This window comes from Micromys minutus (genome assembly GCF_963924665.1).
Source record: "Micromys minutus genome assembly, chromosome: 33".
Taxonomy (NCBI): Eukaryota; Metazoa; Chordata; class Mammalia; order Rodentia; family Muridae; genus Micromys; species Micromys minutus.
In genome coordinates, this window is record NC_137968.1 from 13,855,889 (window position 1) to 13,872,528 (window position 16,640).

Consider the following 16,640-nt stretch of genomic DNA (forward strand, 5'->3'; position numbering starts at 1 on the left):
GTTTCTTTCATTTCTGTTTAAGACATATTTATTTATTATATATAAGTACACTATAGCTGTCTTGAGACACACCAGAATAAAGCATCAGATCTCAGTACAGATGGTTGTGAGCCACCATGTGATTGCTGAGATTAGAACTCAGGGCCCCTGGAAGAGCAGTTAATGCTTTTAACCACTGAGCCATCTCTCCAGCCCATCCCTTTTCATTTATGATTTTGTTAATTTGGATACTTTTTTTTTTACACCTTAGTTAGTTTAGTTAAAGATTTGTTTATCGTAAATTAAACAACAAGCTCTTGGTTTTGTTGATTCTTCATATCGTTCTCTTTATTTCTAATTTATTGAAATCAGTACTGAATTTTATTATTTCAGGCTGTCTACTCTTTTTACGTATCTTTGCTTCTATTCTTTCTAGTGCTTTCAAGAGTAGATTTTAATTGCTAGGGCTCTCCAATATCTTTATGAAGGCACTCAGTGTTATGAACGTTCCTCTTAGTACTTCTTTCATTGTATCCCATAAATTTTTCATACATTGCCTTCATTTTTATTGAATTTGAGGAAGTCTTCAATTTTTCTCATTTTTTTCTTCCCTGGTGCACTGATCATTGTGTAGTGTGTTATTCAATGTTTCCATGATTGTGTAGGCTTTCTATTGTTTCTGTTGTTGTTGAAGTACAGCTTTAATCTGAGGGAGTCTAGTAAGATACCAGGAGTTATTTCAATTGTCTTCTATGTGTTGAGCCTTATTTTCTGGGTTACTATATGGTCAGTTTTGGAGAAGGCTCTGTGAAGTACTGAAAAAAAGTTTTTTTGTGTTTGACTGAACTGTTTTATAGATATCTGTTATGTCCATATGATTCATAATGCTGGTTAATTTTATTATTTCTATGTTCATTTTCTATCTCAATGACCATTCCACTGGTGACAGTGGGGTGTTGACATCTCTCACTATTAATGTGTCAGGTTCAATATGTGATTTAAGCTTTAGTAATACTTTTTATTTTTAGCAATGTGGATATTCTTGTATTTGAGGCTCAAATGTTCAGTATTGAGATATAATTGTTCCTTCAATGAGTATGAAATATTCTTCTTCCTTTCCTTTGAATAATTTTGGTAGAAAATCTATTGCATTAGATATTGTAATGTCTACTTCAGCTTGCTTCTTGAGACCATTTGCCTAGAAAACTGTTTCCAACTCTTTACTGTGAGGTAATGTCTGTATTTGTTGATGAGGTTTGTTTATTGTATGTAGCAAAATAATGGATCCTCTTTTTGCATCTGTTTTGTTACCCTGTATTTTTTACCCACGGTGTACTGAATCTCTTACTAATGATCAATGATTTTTAGTTTCTGTTATCTTGATGATGATGATGAGGATGATGATGATGATGATGATGGTGATGATGTGTGTGTGTGTGTGTGTGTGTGTGTGTATGTGTGTTTCCCCTATTTTAATCTGGCTGGTGTGAAGTTCTTTGTTTCCTATATTTTCTTGGATGTATTTAATCTGCTTGGATTCGAGTTTTCCTTCTAGCATTTTCTGTAGGGTTAGATTTGTAGATAGGTATTGTTTAAATTCTGTTTTATTCTAGACTGTCTTTATTTCTCCATCTATGGAGAATGAGAGTATGGTTGGGTGTACTTGTCTATGTTGGCATGTGTGGTTTCTTAGAGGCTCCAAAACATCTCTTCTTGCTTTTAGTGTCTCTTCTGTTGACATGTAGGGTGAAAATCTGACATATCTGACACTGTGTGTTACTTGGCCTTTTCCACTTTAGGCTTTTTTTTTTTTTTTTAGACTTTATTTTAAAAAACAAAGATAAAAAAATTTTTAAACATTTTTGCATAAATGTATACAAATACAACTGTGTCAGTGCTTGGCTTTTTTTTTTTTTTCTTTCTTTCTTGTTTTTACAATGAGCAAAATGTACATGTAATATAGGGTGTAACCCAGAATTTGTCAATGTGTTCTTGGTGGTTAAGTCATTGTTTCTGGTGGCTGAATAATATTCCATTGTGTAAATGTACCACAATTTTTGTATCTATTCATCTACTGAAGGACATCTGGTTTCTTTCCAGCTTCTGGCTATTATAAATAGAGCTGCTATGAACATTGTGGCGCATGTCTCTTTGTTGTATATTAAAGTGTCTCTGGGGTATATGCCCAGAAGTGGAATAGCTGGGTCTTCAGGTAGTATTATGTCCAATTTTCTGAGGTATCACCAGACTGATTTCCAGAGTGGTTGTATCAGTTTACAACTCCACCAACAGTGAAAAGTGTTTCTCTTTCTCCACAACCTCACCAGCATCTGCTGTAATCTGAGTTTGGATCTTGGCCAATCTGACTGGTGTGAGGTGGAATCTCAGGGTTGTTTTGATTTGCATTTCCCTGATGGCTAAGGATGTCCAGCACTTCCTCAGATGTTTCTCAGCCATTCGATATTCCTCAATTGAGAACATTTTGTTTAGCTCTATACCCCATTTTTGAATAGGGTTATTTGATTCTCTGGTGTCTAGCTTTTTGAGTTCCTTGTACACCTTGGATATTAGGCCTCTATCTGATGTGGAGTTGGTAAAGATCTTTTCCCATTCTGTTGGATGCCCTTTTGTTTTCTTGACAATGTCCTTAGCCTTAAAGAAACTTTGCAATCTCATTAAGTCCCATTTGTTAATCTTTGACCTTAGAGCTTGAGCCATTGGTGTTTTGTTCAAAGAATTTTCTCCTGTGCCTATGTGTTCTTAGGTTTTCCCTACTTTCTCATCTAATAGTTTCAATGTATCTGGATTAATGTGGAGATCTTTGATCCACTTTCACTTGAGTTTTGTGCAAGAGGATAAGAAAGGGTCTATTTTCATTCTTTTGCATGCTGAGTGCCAGTTGGACCAGTACCATTTGTTGAATAGGATGTATAAGTTCTCTGGTGGAATTTTTGGTTTCACTTAAGTACACTATCATGTCATCTTCAAAGAGTGATGTTTTTACCTCTTCCTTTCCAATTTTTATCCCCTTGATCTCCTTTTGCTGTCTAATTGCTCCAGCCAGGACTTCCAGTACTATGTTGAATAGGTAGGGGGAGAGTGGGCAGTCTTGTCGAGTCCCTGATTTTAGTGGGATTGCTTCAAGTTTCCCACCATTAAGTGTGATGTTGGCTGTTGGTTTGCTGTATATTGCTTTTATTATGCTTAGGTATGGTCCTTGGATTCCTGTTCTTTCCAGGACTTTTAACATGAAGGGGTGTTGGATTTTGTCAAATGCTTTCTCAGCATCTAGTGAGATGACCATGTGAATTTGTTCTTTGAGTTTGTTTATATGGTGGATTACATTGATGGATTTCCTTATATTAAACCATCCCTGCATCCCAGGGATGAAGCCTACTTGGTCATGGTGAATGATCGTTTTGATGTGTTCTTGGATTCGGTTTGCAAGGGTTTTGTTGAGTATTTTTGCATCGAGGTTCATAAGTGAGATTGGTCTGAAGTTCGTTTTCCTTGTAGGGTCTTTGTGTGGTTTAGGGACAAGGGTTATTTTAGCCTCAAAAAAATGAGTTAGGTAGTGTTCCATCTGATTCTATCTTGTGGAATAGTTTGGAGAGTTTTGGTGTTATGTCCTCAATAGATGTCTGATAAAATTCTGCACTGAACCTGTCTGGATCTGGGCTTTTTTTTTTGATTGGGAGGCTTTTGATGACTTCTTCTATTTCTTTATGTGTTATGGGATTATTTAGATGGCTTACTTGGTCCTGGTTTAACTTAAGGATCTTATATCTGTCTAGGAATTCATCCATTTCCTCCAGATTTTCCAGTTTTGTGGAGTATAAGTTTTTGTAGTAGGATCTAATGATTTCTTGAATTTCCTCAGTTTCAGGTGTTATGTCTCCACTTTCCTTTCTGATTTTGTTAATTTGTATACTCTCTCTTTGCCCTCTAGTTAGTCTGGCTAGGGGTTTATCGATCTTGTTGTTTTTCTCAAAGAACCAGCTCTTGGTTTTGTTGATTTTTTCAATGGTTTTTTTTTTTTTATTGTTTCTATTTGGTGTATTTCTGCCCTAATTTTGATTATTTCTTGCCGTCTACTCTTCTTGGGTGTATCTGCTTCCTTTTGTTCTAGGGCTTTTAGCTGTGCTGTCAAGTTGCTGATGTATGCTCTCTTCAGTTTCTTTTTGGAAGCACTTAGGGCTATGAGTTTTCCTCTCAGTACTGCTTTTATTGCATCCCATAGGTTTGGGTATGTTGTGTTTTCGTTTTCGTTGAATTCTAGAAAATCTTAAATTTCTTTATTTATTCTTTGACCCTGCTATCGTTTAACAGGGCATTGTTTAGTTTCCATGTGTATGTGGGCTTTTTTGTTGTCTTTGTTGTTGTTAAAGACCAGCCATAGATCATAAGAGGAACAATATCAACCAACCAGATCCCCAAAGTTCCCCCCAACCAAAACATATATACATGAAGGGACCCATGACTCCAGTTGCATATGTAGCAGAAGATGGCCACATCCTGCATCAAAAGGAGTAGAGATCCTTTTCCCATGACCATTGATGTCCCAGTGTATGTGAATACCAGGGAGAAGAGGAAGAAGGGAGTGTGTATGTGGGTAGTGGAGCACCCTCATAGACTCAGGGGAAGGTGGATGAACTAGGGAGATTCCAGAGGGGAAAACAGGGAAAGGAGATAGCATTTGAAATGTAAATAAAAAATCATGTCCAATGTCGAAGTCATGGAGATGGTGGCTTGGAGCATGGGCAGTCCCAGACTTAGAGCTCCACCAGCTGCAACGTCACCCATGTGAGTTCCAGGGTTCCAGAGTTCACTCCGTGCCAAGCCTAGAGTGGAGGCTGTAGGAATGAAGCCTCTTGAAGGGATGGCCCTATTGTTAGGTGAGAGGTAGGGAGGGAGTGTCTCCTTGATAAGAGGCAAGGCCTGTTGCCTGGTAGGTGGGCCCTAGAAGGCAAGGTGTGATGCTGTACCTTGAAGAAGTTTGGGTTGCAGCCAAGTGAGTGGGATCTCATCCAGGCAGGTAAGGGCACTACCTGTGAGTAAATTTTAGATGTGATGAGGTCTTCTCTACACTTCAGTGCTAGGAAGGGTTAGGGGAACATTCGTGACCCAGGTCACATGTAACCCTATTACTTTTATTGCCACCATCACTCTTGGCCTCCTTACCATTTTAAGGTATGGGGTCTGAAAGTTTTCTGCTCATTCATCTTGCAATTGTTTTTTGAATCACGTTCTTGGTATTGCTTCCCTCGCCCAATCCCTGTCTAAATCTCACCACAATGCTTGGCTTGTAGTAAATAAGTTGACTGTAAAACTCAAAGAAGCAAAAAACCCAAAACAGCCCAGAGCTTGCTGTAGTAGGATACTTGTGCTCTGAAGGTATCACGCTGCTCTGGCTTTTGTTGACTGGTTTTGCACTGGCAACTAGCCATTTGCTTTGTTCTAGAGACTCCTGGCATACCAAGAATTAGAGTAGTGAGCCAAACCTAAATGTTCAATGTGCAATAGGCCTCCAGTCATAGACTTGGGCGGGATAATGGAACTTAGAGGACAGTACATATCCCAGAGTAACTCATTATGCCCAGGGAAACATAATGGGCAGGGGATTGAGGCAAGGGTTAGGGGAAGATTCTGGGGTAGCAGGTCTGGAGAAGGCAAGTGGAGAGGTGGATTATTTTTCATCATTATATTTCAACACTGTGCTCCTCAATTTTTCTGTCCTTTTCAGAAGGTTTACGCCTACTTAAAATAGTTCATCTTTTCTTTTTATGTCACAAAGTTTGGGTTGTTCTGTTTGTTTTGTATTGTCACCTTAAGATCTCAGGTTCCTCTTTCATGGTATCTTCCTAGTTTTCTCTCTCTCTCTCTCTCTCTCTCTCTCTCTCTCTCTCTCTCTCTCTCTCTCTCTCTCTCTCACACACACACACACACACACACACACACACACACAACACAAAGTGCCCAAAGAGGTAACAAATAGTATTGGATCCTCTGGAACCAGAATTATAGATAGTTGTAAGATACTATTATGGTATTGGGAATTAAACCAAAGGCACCTGGAAGAACAGTCAGTTCCCTTAACTGCTCTTTCACCATAGTATTTGCATTTCTAAATCCATCTTATTATACTTAATGACATTATTTCCAGACTAATCCAATCGTTTAAAAATATTATGCTATTCCACTGTGTAAGTGTGTATCTTATTTATTCCCTGGAAAAGATGGTAGTTGCCTATCTAAATTGACTCTTTTTTTTTTTTTTTTTTTTTTTTTTTTAGTTTTTATGAATAGCACATCAGGCAATATGGGTGTGACGTATTTCAGTGGTAAGATTTGGTGACTTATGAGGATAAATGTAGATTAGAATAAATGGTACATATTATTCTGTCATTCTGTTTCTAATGATATGGAAACTCTCCATACTAATTTCCACAGTGGCTCTGCAAATGTCCATTCTGGTCATCATGGTATGAGTCACCTCTGTAACTATTATCATTTGTTCTCTTAATGTAATCATTTGGGTTGGGGAAAGATGAAATATTTTCTTTTCTTTCTTTCTCCTGTTTTTTTTTTCCTTTATTTATTTTTATCGACTAAGTTATTCATTCACTTTACACTCCAATCTCAGATTCCTCTTATTCCTTTCCTCCTATTTCCTCCCTCTTTCCTCACCCACTCCTTCTATCATTCTTCCAGAAATAGGTAGGCTTCCCATGGACATTAACCAGTCCCAGCATATCAAGACGCAGCACAACTGGACACAGCCTCTTCAGCCTAAGCTAGGCAAGGAAGCCCAAGTATAATCCTGTAAAAGAATTCTTTTACATTATAAATGAAAGCCGTGATCTCACCAGGCATCTGTGTATCTTTAAATTATTCTAGTCCACAATAACTCCACACAATAAAACAAGATTTTTTAAAAAGCAAACAAACTGTAACTTTATTGTTGAGCATTTAAATTATCCATTTTACTCTCCTATACTAATCTGGGTACTTCCCATCCCCATCCCATAATACTTGGAAATTACTACTGATATGGCTCTTCGGGCTTGAACACCTTCATGGCTCTAATTCCTCCATCTTCTTGGCTTATCTAAATTTTCCTCTTTCCCTTTCTCCTTCCCCAGGCTGGCAAATATCTTGCCCTATTCTGTGTTCTGTCCAGGTATTGGATAGTTACCATTTATTTACAGAGCAATTAAGAATTGTTTACACAAACTTGACACGGGATATTCTTGGTATAAGCATTACAATGCCATGTCTAGATTGAAACCAGATGTGAGGACTGAGGAAAATTATCATTTGTACAATAGAAGAGCAAAATTTACCCAGTTTTCAAAAACTTTATGCCTACAAGGTCCAACGGCAAGCAATATAATCAGAGGTATCCCTGTTCCTGTTTTAGGAGTCCCACATGAAGTCTGCAAAACTGCTACATATTCTCAGAGGGCATAGGTCTGTCCTAGTCAATAAGTAGTTCAGTCTCCATGAGCCCCATGGTCCCAGTTTTGTTGAAATTGTAGGTTTTGTTGTGGTGTCCTTGCCATCTCTGACTTCATCAATGATTCCTTCCCATCTTCAACATGATTCCAGAAACTCAGCTTAATGGTTGACTATGATTGACAGCTTCCAGTCAATCTTTACCCTTGCTGGGTAAGGGCTCTCTGTAAGTATAGAAGAATATCATCAATAGTCTCAGAGTGGAGCTGGTTCTCAAATCACAAACCTCAAGCTTGGTCAGTCTATGCTTGGTTCTTTTTTCAACTTATGTTCTATCCTGAATCTCTGCATATCCTGTAGACAAGACAAATTTTGGGCCTAAGATTTTGTGGCTCAGTTGGTGTCCCAATTCCTACATTAGAAGTCTTGTTTAGTTATAGAAGATGGCTGGTTCAGGTCCCATATCCCCTATTGCTTGAAGTCTTAGTGTTGCCAGTGTCCATGGGTAACCATGCCCAGCTTATCCTCTACCCCTGCCTGTATTTCAGTAGGACTATTCTAATCAGGGACACAGGTGTGGTCCCTGCCCCCAAAACCAAGGAGACCCCAAGGAGCCCAGCAGGCTTGTATTCTACCTTGCCATGTTGGAGCCCAACTCCCTTCCTGTCCTCACCTTCAACTATACTCCCAGCATAACAGCATGTCCATCCACTCAGAGAAAGAGAAGGGATGGGGAAAAACAGAAAGAGAGAAACTGAAGGGAGATGCATGGAGTGAGAGGGGTAAGTGGGAATGTGAGAGAGACAGAAAGACAGAGACAGACACACACACAGTAAGAGAGTGAGAGAGAGAGAGAGAGAGAGAGAGAGAGAGAGAGAGAGAGAGAGAGAGGAAAGTATCAGAGAGAAAAAGAGGACAAACAATCCTTCTTATAGAAAGCTAAATGTGCCTGGCTATTTCTAGGTAAATCCCTAGAAGAAATGCTAACAGAAACAACAAAATGATCTAAGTAGCAAAAAACCAAAAAACAAACAAACAAACAAAAAAAAAACCAAAAAACAAAAAAACAAAAATACCCAAAATGGAGACAGCCTTGGAGATGGAAAATCTAGGAATACAAACAGAAACTATAGACACAAGCTTCACAAAAGAAATACCAGAGATTGAAATAACCACTTGATTTCTATTGGATCACCATGAACTAAGGCTGAATATCAAGAACAGACACAGGAAAAGGTCCACATACTCATAGAAACGGAACAACTCTACACGCAACAATAACTTGGATGGAAGAGACATTAAAAAAAGAAATAAAACCCTTTCTAAATTTCAGTCAAAATGAGGGCACAACATACCCAAACTTACAGACACAAAAATTCATTGTTACGAGGAAAATTCATAGCATTGAGGACCTTCATAAAGAAATTAGACAGAATGAGTCAGGCACAGGATATACACAACTCTCATGAGAATAACATGAAAAGTGAGGCAACTGAAGAAAGCAGTGAATGAGAGAAAGAAGTATGGCCAATTTTAAATGTTCTTTGAAATTGCTATTGAGAACTCTTTGTGAAGGTACTTAGTGCTATGAACTTTTCTCATAGCATTGTTATTGTGTCCATGTTTGGGTATGTTGTTCTTTCATTTTATAGAATTCTTTAATTTTTCTTTAATTTCTTTTCTCCTTTCCTGGAAAAGTCATCATTGACTAGAGAGCTGTTTAGTTTCTATGAGCTTGTGAGCTTTCTGCTGCTCCAGTTGTTGAAGTTTAGCTTTAATCTATGGTGGTCTGTAGTGTGTAGCATTTTCTATTCTGCACTAAGCTCTGGGAATGGACACATTATCAGCCCTCCACAAAGATGCTCTGGAACTTAAGATGAAAAACACAAAGAGAAGTTGGTCAGTTTCAACTTGCTTTATTGGATCCAGTTTACTGGGGCCATTGTGCCCTTCTGAGTTCTCAAACTCCTACCTGAAGAATTGGCATATGACATCCCCGTGCAAGATCTCACATGGCTGGTTAGATTTTTTTTTTCCTCTGAAGCATGGTAAAAAAAAAAAATCTATTTTCCTGTTTGTTAGCTTGCCTGCTGGGAACTAGACGTCATGCCTATTCCACCAAACTCTTTGACCACTAGCATCTTGAATGGTTGATCAAGAACCAACAGGAAAATAGGACCTTTAGCATCAGAACCAACCTTATAATGAATGGTCTGAGAAGATACAGAGGCTTAAAGGCACTCTCAATTTTTATTTTCATGATGGCTAGGGACTGACCAATTCTGAAAGTAGTTTCTGATCATTGCAGTTTCTTTTCTAAGAGCTTTCTATCTGCTTCAGTAGCTCATTTAATTTAAGAAATTTTTTTGCATTTATTTGTATGTTCTTGGTGCTAACTCCTATAAGGTAAAGAGTTCATTGCAAAAATTACTTGCCTATACCTATTTCTGGAAAAAACCTTTTTCTGTTTTTGTTCTGGTAGACTCATGGCTTACATTAAGGTTAATTTTGAATTCATTTTTATATATGAAGATATAGATCTAATTTCATTATTTACATGTGCCTATATACTTTAACCAGCACTATTAATTAAAGCTGTTACCCTTTTTCTATTATATTTCTTCATATGTTTGTTACTAATTATATTAGTACATCTTCCTTCACCTTTGTCCTATCAGCATTTAGAAAATTTACTCAGGTATGGAATAATTAGTTCATATTGGAAAATTTGTTGTTCTCTCTTAATTACAAAGTTTTGCACATATATGGAAGCAGGAATGTACAGAAACATAAACACACACACACACACACTGTACAAAGAGAAGAGATGTTATTTGGACAGTATAGGAGAAAAAGTGAAAGGAAAAGGAGAGGGAGAGTAATGGGCTTTTAGTCTCATTAACGTATATGATACACATAAGGAGTTCATTATGGAAATCTATGCAAATGAAATGAATAAATAGTAATTACATCAGTGATATTCATATAAAATATAAATAGAATTTTTATGAACTTTAAAATTTTTTATTTAAATCTTTGACTGATCAAGTTGGGCACTTGAAGAGGTGGGGAGGATCTAGGAGGAGCTGGTAGAAGAGAAATTAATCTGAATGTATTTTATTAAAATTCATATTACAAGATGAACTTAATAACTATACTAATAAATTGCTTGCAGCTACTGGCACTTCTAAACTCTGAATTACTTTTATTTGGGACTTAATGCATAAGTGAAGGTAGCGGCTTATTACCTGTTCCATTCAATCCATGTTAAAATCATGAAAGTATATGAATCTCTGGCAACTTTTTTTAAATTTAAGAATGATATGTTTCTAGACTTAAATGAACTAAAAGATAGTGCACTGTCTCTGAGTCTTTAATATTAAAGTTTGTATTGTTTAATTATTCTTTAAGACACTCGAATTACTCATGAAATAATACACTTTGGGAAGTTTCTAATTATCTAAAAATGCTTGTAGAATGAAAACATGCAGCTAACAATTGATGACTCAAGTAACATTAATTTTCATAGTTTCTATAAGACATAAACCCAGTTATAGGGCATTATGTCCTGTTGGGAGTGAAGAAGAACCATTACTAACCTATAGTTATTCAACTCTAGTATATCTTTGAGTTTCCAATATGAAGCAGAACATGTGTTAAGGAAATAAAATGAAAGAATTCAAGTTTTCAGTTTTTCCACAAATTTACTAACTCTGTAGTTTTAAATAATAAAAGCATCAAGAAGCTTAACTGGGGTTTAGAGTTTACCTTACCCAAGAACACTTTTAGTGTAAATTGGTAAATTATAGGATGGTGACTCTTCTCTAAGTACATATATTATAGCAGAAAAAATACTATGTTTATGTTTTTATTACAATTATTTAACTTCCTATTAGAGCATGACAGTATCTATTAAATAATGTTCTGTAAGTCATTCACCTTGTGCATAGTTTGCAAAAACCACACTGGACCATTCTCATGACTTATGAGTTATTTTTTCCAATGAGAGAGCATAAAATTAATACTAGTAATTTTGAAATGTAAATGGATCTTTTCAAAAGGAACTAGTCCAGTAAAAGTGTCAGAAATTTTTCAGTATAAATTCTATTATCCAAAATGGAATTTTCTATCATATTACACACAAATGTAACCATTAGTGGAGTTAATAAGGCCAATTCACTTTTGTTAAATGCAAAATTAACTTAAAAAATAAATTCTGTGGGTTTGGAGGGCAAATTCAAGACCATCTGTATTCAGCAAGAAAGTCTTAGACCATTCACTAAAAATAGCAAGTGCATTTTATTTTTAAAGACCTCAATCTAAAAGAGATTGCATAACTTTTCTCTATAACACAGTCCAAGTTTTTAAAATCCTTTGTCAGGAATTCTTCCTATCTAACCTACATCACTCAGACTTCACTGAGGTCCATCACTTCCTGTCTGCTTTTTTTTTTTCTTATTTTATTCACAGTATAAATAGAGAACTGCTGAGATATAACTGATTTGGAGATTGAAATAGGTTGAATCACATCCTGGACATTACTATCTGTCAGAAGAGGGCATTCTGAAAACAGAGCAATTTTGGGAACAGTGGAATTAAATATAGAAGAAACTAAATATAGGTAATTACAACACTAAAAATTATTCACTAAGATAACTTGCCAAAATTTAAAATACATAATTGGTTATAATTTTGCTATTTTTGATTTAATACTACCAATTTTTTATAGTCATTTTTAAATGCTTCATAAAGGTAACAGATACTTAAAAAAATAAGCAGATATAGTGGAATTTCTGTGTGTAAAATTCTCCTTTGTGGGGAATGAATATCCTCCCCATTCCATTTTTTAAAAAACTCACTAAAATTTTACTTAGTGTATCTGAATAGTTTCATTCATAATAAAGATGATAATTCTTATTAAGTTGGTACAAATTAGTCCTCAATAATGGTAATGGTGTAGAGAAATAGTATGTCATCAGATTTGAATACAATGCTTATCCTGTAGGGTAAAATATGTTTCATTTCATTTGATCTCTGTAATTTGGTAAGATACTGCTTGCCAGTGGTGGTTAGTCCTCAGTGAACTAAGAGGAAGGGTTTCTTTAGAAGAAATGTCACAGAAGTAATGGAAGAATACTAAGAGTGTAAGTTTTGAAACTAAATAATAGAGATATTTAAGCTATAGTTATAGATGATCTGAACCTATGCATGACCACAGCAAAAAATTAGTTGGACATGCCAAAACTGGAACATTTTATTCTTAGAAAGGAAATCAGAACACAGCAGACACTTAGAGATTATAATGCAGACAACCAAGGTTAATCAGGTGCTGACACTCCAAATCCTTTGCGTCTGACATGACTTTAACAGGGTAGTGCTGAGAAAGACACTTTTTTTTTTAAAACTAGCTACCACTCTTCAGCTAGAAGACATAAGAATTAGAGATTTTCTGTGCATTTTCCAACTAACACATTAATATATTTACCATATTTTATTCACTTCAGGTCACATATGAACAACTGTTTTGACAATTGTTTGGAAGTGTAAAAATTTTACATCTGCATTTATGCAAGAGACAACCAGAAAATAGTTAGACAAGGAAATAGAGGCACCAAGAGACTGAAGGACAGAAAGAATTCTTGTAGTCTTATACTTATAAATCAAAATGATGTAAGAAATTTGACTCAAATGAAATTTTCCACAAGATAAAAATGTTTACATTGTACAGGTAGTATCCTACTTAGAGTAAACGAGCAACTCTAGAGAGTCTAAAGTCACCCGAATAACCCAAATCAGGTTGGTCTGTGGAAGTGCCTATGATGTGGGGAATTATCCCGATTGTGTTGATGTAGAAGGATGTAGCATACAGTTTGTAGTATCATTCCCTGGGCAGGCATTTCTAGATTGTACAGAGAAAGAATTAATGGCCTATTACAAGCATAACATTCTTTTCCAGAATGTATGTCTGATCACAACTGTGGCAATCTACCTCCTCAGTATATTCAAGGCAATGGTGAGTGGGGATATTAATAGACAATTACCAACAAGAGCAAAAGTAAGTGACCCTGATTTTCTCCTCATTATTTTCTTCTAACTATTACCTTGGATTTATTATAATTATCATCACTAATGCTAATGATATTTATTGTGATGCTTATTAGCATATTAGTATAGCCTCCAAAATTATCTATTGCATGCCTTCCAGTCAGATCTCCAGCTAACATTTTCAAGATATAACTTGATTTTATTGAAAAGGTGCTAAGTAGGTAATTAATGTGATGAAAAAAGTGAGACTTTATCTTAATGTCTTAATGCACTGATTTTAAACCATTAACTTTTGGCCACCAGTTCAGTTCTTCAAGGGAGGAAAATCAATAGAAGGAGAACAAGTGAAATATATTAGCAAAGACAGGTATTATATGGTGAACCAAAGTGAAGTATTTTATGAACAAGATCAGAGTCCAAAGAACAGGTACACATTAAGTGATAACAAATGCACACACACATGCATGCATGCGCATGTACGTGCATACAACACACACACACACACACACACACACACACACACACACTATATTTATGTAGAGAATGAAGAAAAATCGCTTGACCTATGTGTGGAAAACATGGGAAAATAAAATTCATGAATACTTAAATAACATATTTTGTTAGATCTAGAGAATGATGAAACCTTTCATGCATGTTAGGATTGAAGGCAAGTGCTATGATGCCTAGCTTCTAATGCATATTTTAGTGAGATAGAATGTAATGACAGCAATGGCAAATGTAATACTACCAAAGATACCAATTTAAATTTATAAATAAAATCTACCTTAAGATTAACATGCTATTATTGTTAAATATGTTGGTACCATGATGTGAATCTGCACTGCTTTTATTATATCAGAATAATAGCAAAGGTTATAATTATCTTAGAATGTTCTCTGTGCTGTTGTCTAAGTGTTAAGTGTTTTACAATATGCTTTATATCTTAGTTAGGCTTCCTATTAGTGTCATAAAACACCAAGACCAAAGTAACATATGAAGAACAAACTTGATGTATGTTTCATAGGGTCCTATATGTGGACATTGACTTAGTTATCACTTGGTGGAACCCTTTAGGAAGTATTAAAATTTGGTGTAGTTTTTTGAGTGAGTTCTGTCACTGGGCTTGGGCTTTGAGGTTTCTAAAGTCCAGAGTTTATGCCCTGTTGAGTTAGTTATCTCTGTCTGTCTCTCTGTCCTTTTTTGTCTCACTGTCTTTGTATTTCTCTGTCTCTGTTTCTTTTCTCTCTCTTTGTTTGTCTGTCTCAATGTATAATCTCTGTAACTTTTCCAAAAACATTGCCACCTCCTTTATCCCCTGCTGCCCTCCTCACTGCTAACATGATCACTGACTTTCCTTCTGAAATTGAACGGCTTGTTTATAACTTCTCTTTATTATATGAGCATCTTCTTTTTAATCAAGTATTACTTCACAGCAATAACAATGTGTCAGGCCAAACAGTGATGTTCTTGGGGGACATGTGGAAGACTTTGGACAAGGAAAGCATACTCAAGGTATGGCATCGAAAGCCATCCTCTTATGGCCCAGGATGACAGTATCAGTGAGAAAAATATTGACTTTGTAAGACAGACTGAGGGGTTGCAGTAGGGAACAGTACTAGCAACTGGACAACAGACCTTTTTTATAGTATTTTGGCCAACTATGTGGCTACTTTTCATTTTCATGCTAAAAATATGCCTAATGCTTAATTGAAAAGTTTTGAACTCTTTCTTTTGGCAGAAATTCCAAAATAGCTGAATATTGATTTTGTCACATGGTTATTAGTAATTACTCTTATGCACATCTACAATGAAGAAAAACAATCAGGAATAGAAGAGATCAAAGTACAAAATTTGAAAAACACGAGGAACACCAGGGCATCGAATGTTGCAGCTAAGTCCTGTGCTCTACTACAGGAGGCATTAAAGGGTTGCAAAAGAAAAAAAAAAAAAAACAGTGATGCTTTCAGGGCAAGACTCCATTGAGCTCAAGTTCAAACATGTGAATAGGAAAGGTCTAAGTAATATCCACTCTTAAAACAAAGAAAGCACACCTATGAATCACAGCTCATTATAAATGTACTTCAAGGAGATTCCAGGCTACACAGGAATCCCTGCCACGATTGTCATAAGCCCTCCCTCTGAAACTTTGACCCTCATAAACTCTTCTGTTAGCTGCCTCAGTCATAATGTCACTTCACAGTAATAAAAAATGTTAATTAAGAAAGCATTTATTCGGGTTGCATTTAACAGTCATAGTTCACCACTGACACAAACCAGGGAAGGAACCTATAGGCAGAAACTTAAGGGAATCCAATTTTATGAAGGAATGCTTAAAACTGATTTTTTTTCTTGGCTCTCTCAGAGTAATTTTACTTTTATCCTTCCTTCCCTCCCTCCATCCCTCCCTCCCTTCTCTCTTCCTTTCTTCCTTCCTTCCTTCCTTTCATTCATCCTTCCTTCCATTTTTTTTCTTTTTTTATTGAAAATAGATTATTTTCTCATTAAAACATATTGTGATTATAGTCTTTATTCCATCTATGTCTCCTACTTTCTCCTGAAGTCTTCTCCCATTTCTACCCATTTCTATTTTTTTAAGAGTAGTGATAATAAATAAACATGGTAAAATAAAATAAAATGCATCATGCTGACACTGAATACAGCAACATGACAGTAGGAGAAAAAGCCTAAGAGTAGAACAAGGATCAGAGATCCACTCTTCCTCATGGTCATGAGTTTCATGAAAATATAATATTTAGCTAATTATAAATAATAGCTATAATATATGCAGAAGACCTAGTGCAGACCCATATAAACCCTGTGCTTGCTGCTTCAGTCATAGATGCCTTGGTTGGTTGACTCAGAGTGTCTTGTTCTCCTGGTGTCTTCCATCTCCTCCAGCCTTTTAACCGTCTTTATGGTTTCTCTTAAATGCGATTATATGAGTTTTGTAAGAAAGGGTTAAATAGAGACTTCCAATTTAGACACTCTCTTTACATAATGTCTAGCTGTGAGTCTCTGAATCTGTGGGTCTTCTGCTATTGGAGAAGACTTTCTGATGATGCCTGGATAAGACACTAATTTATGACTATAGCAGAATATTAGAAGTCAATTTACTGATACTTTATTTTTAAAGACCAATATGGGTGTTAGGCTTTACACTA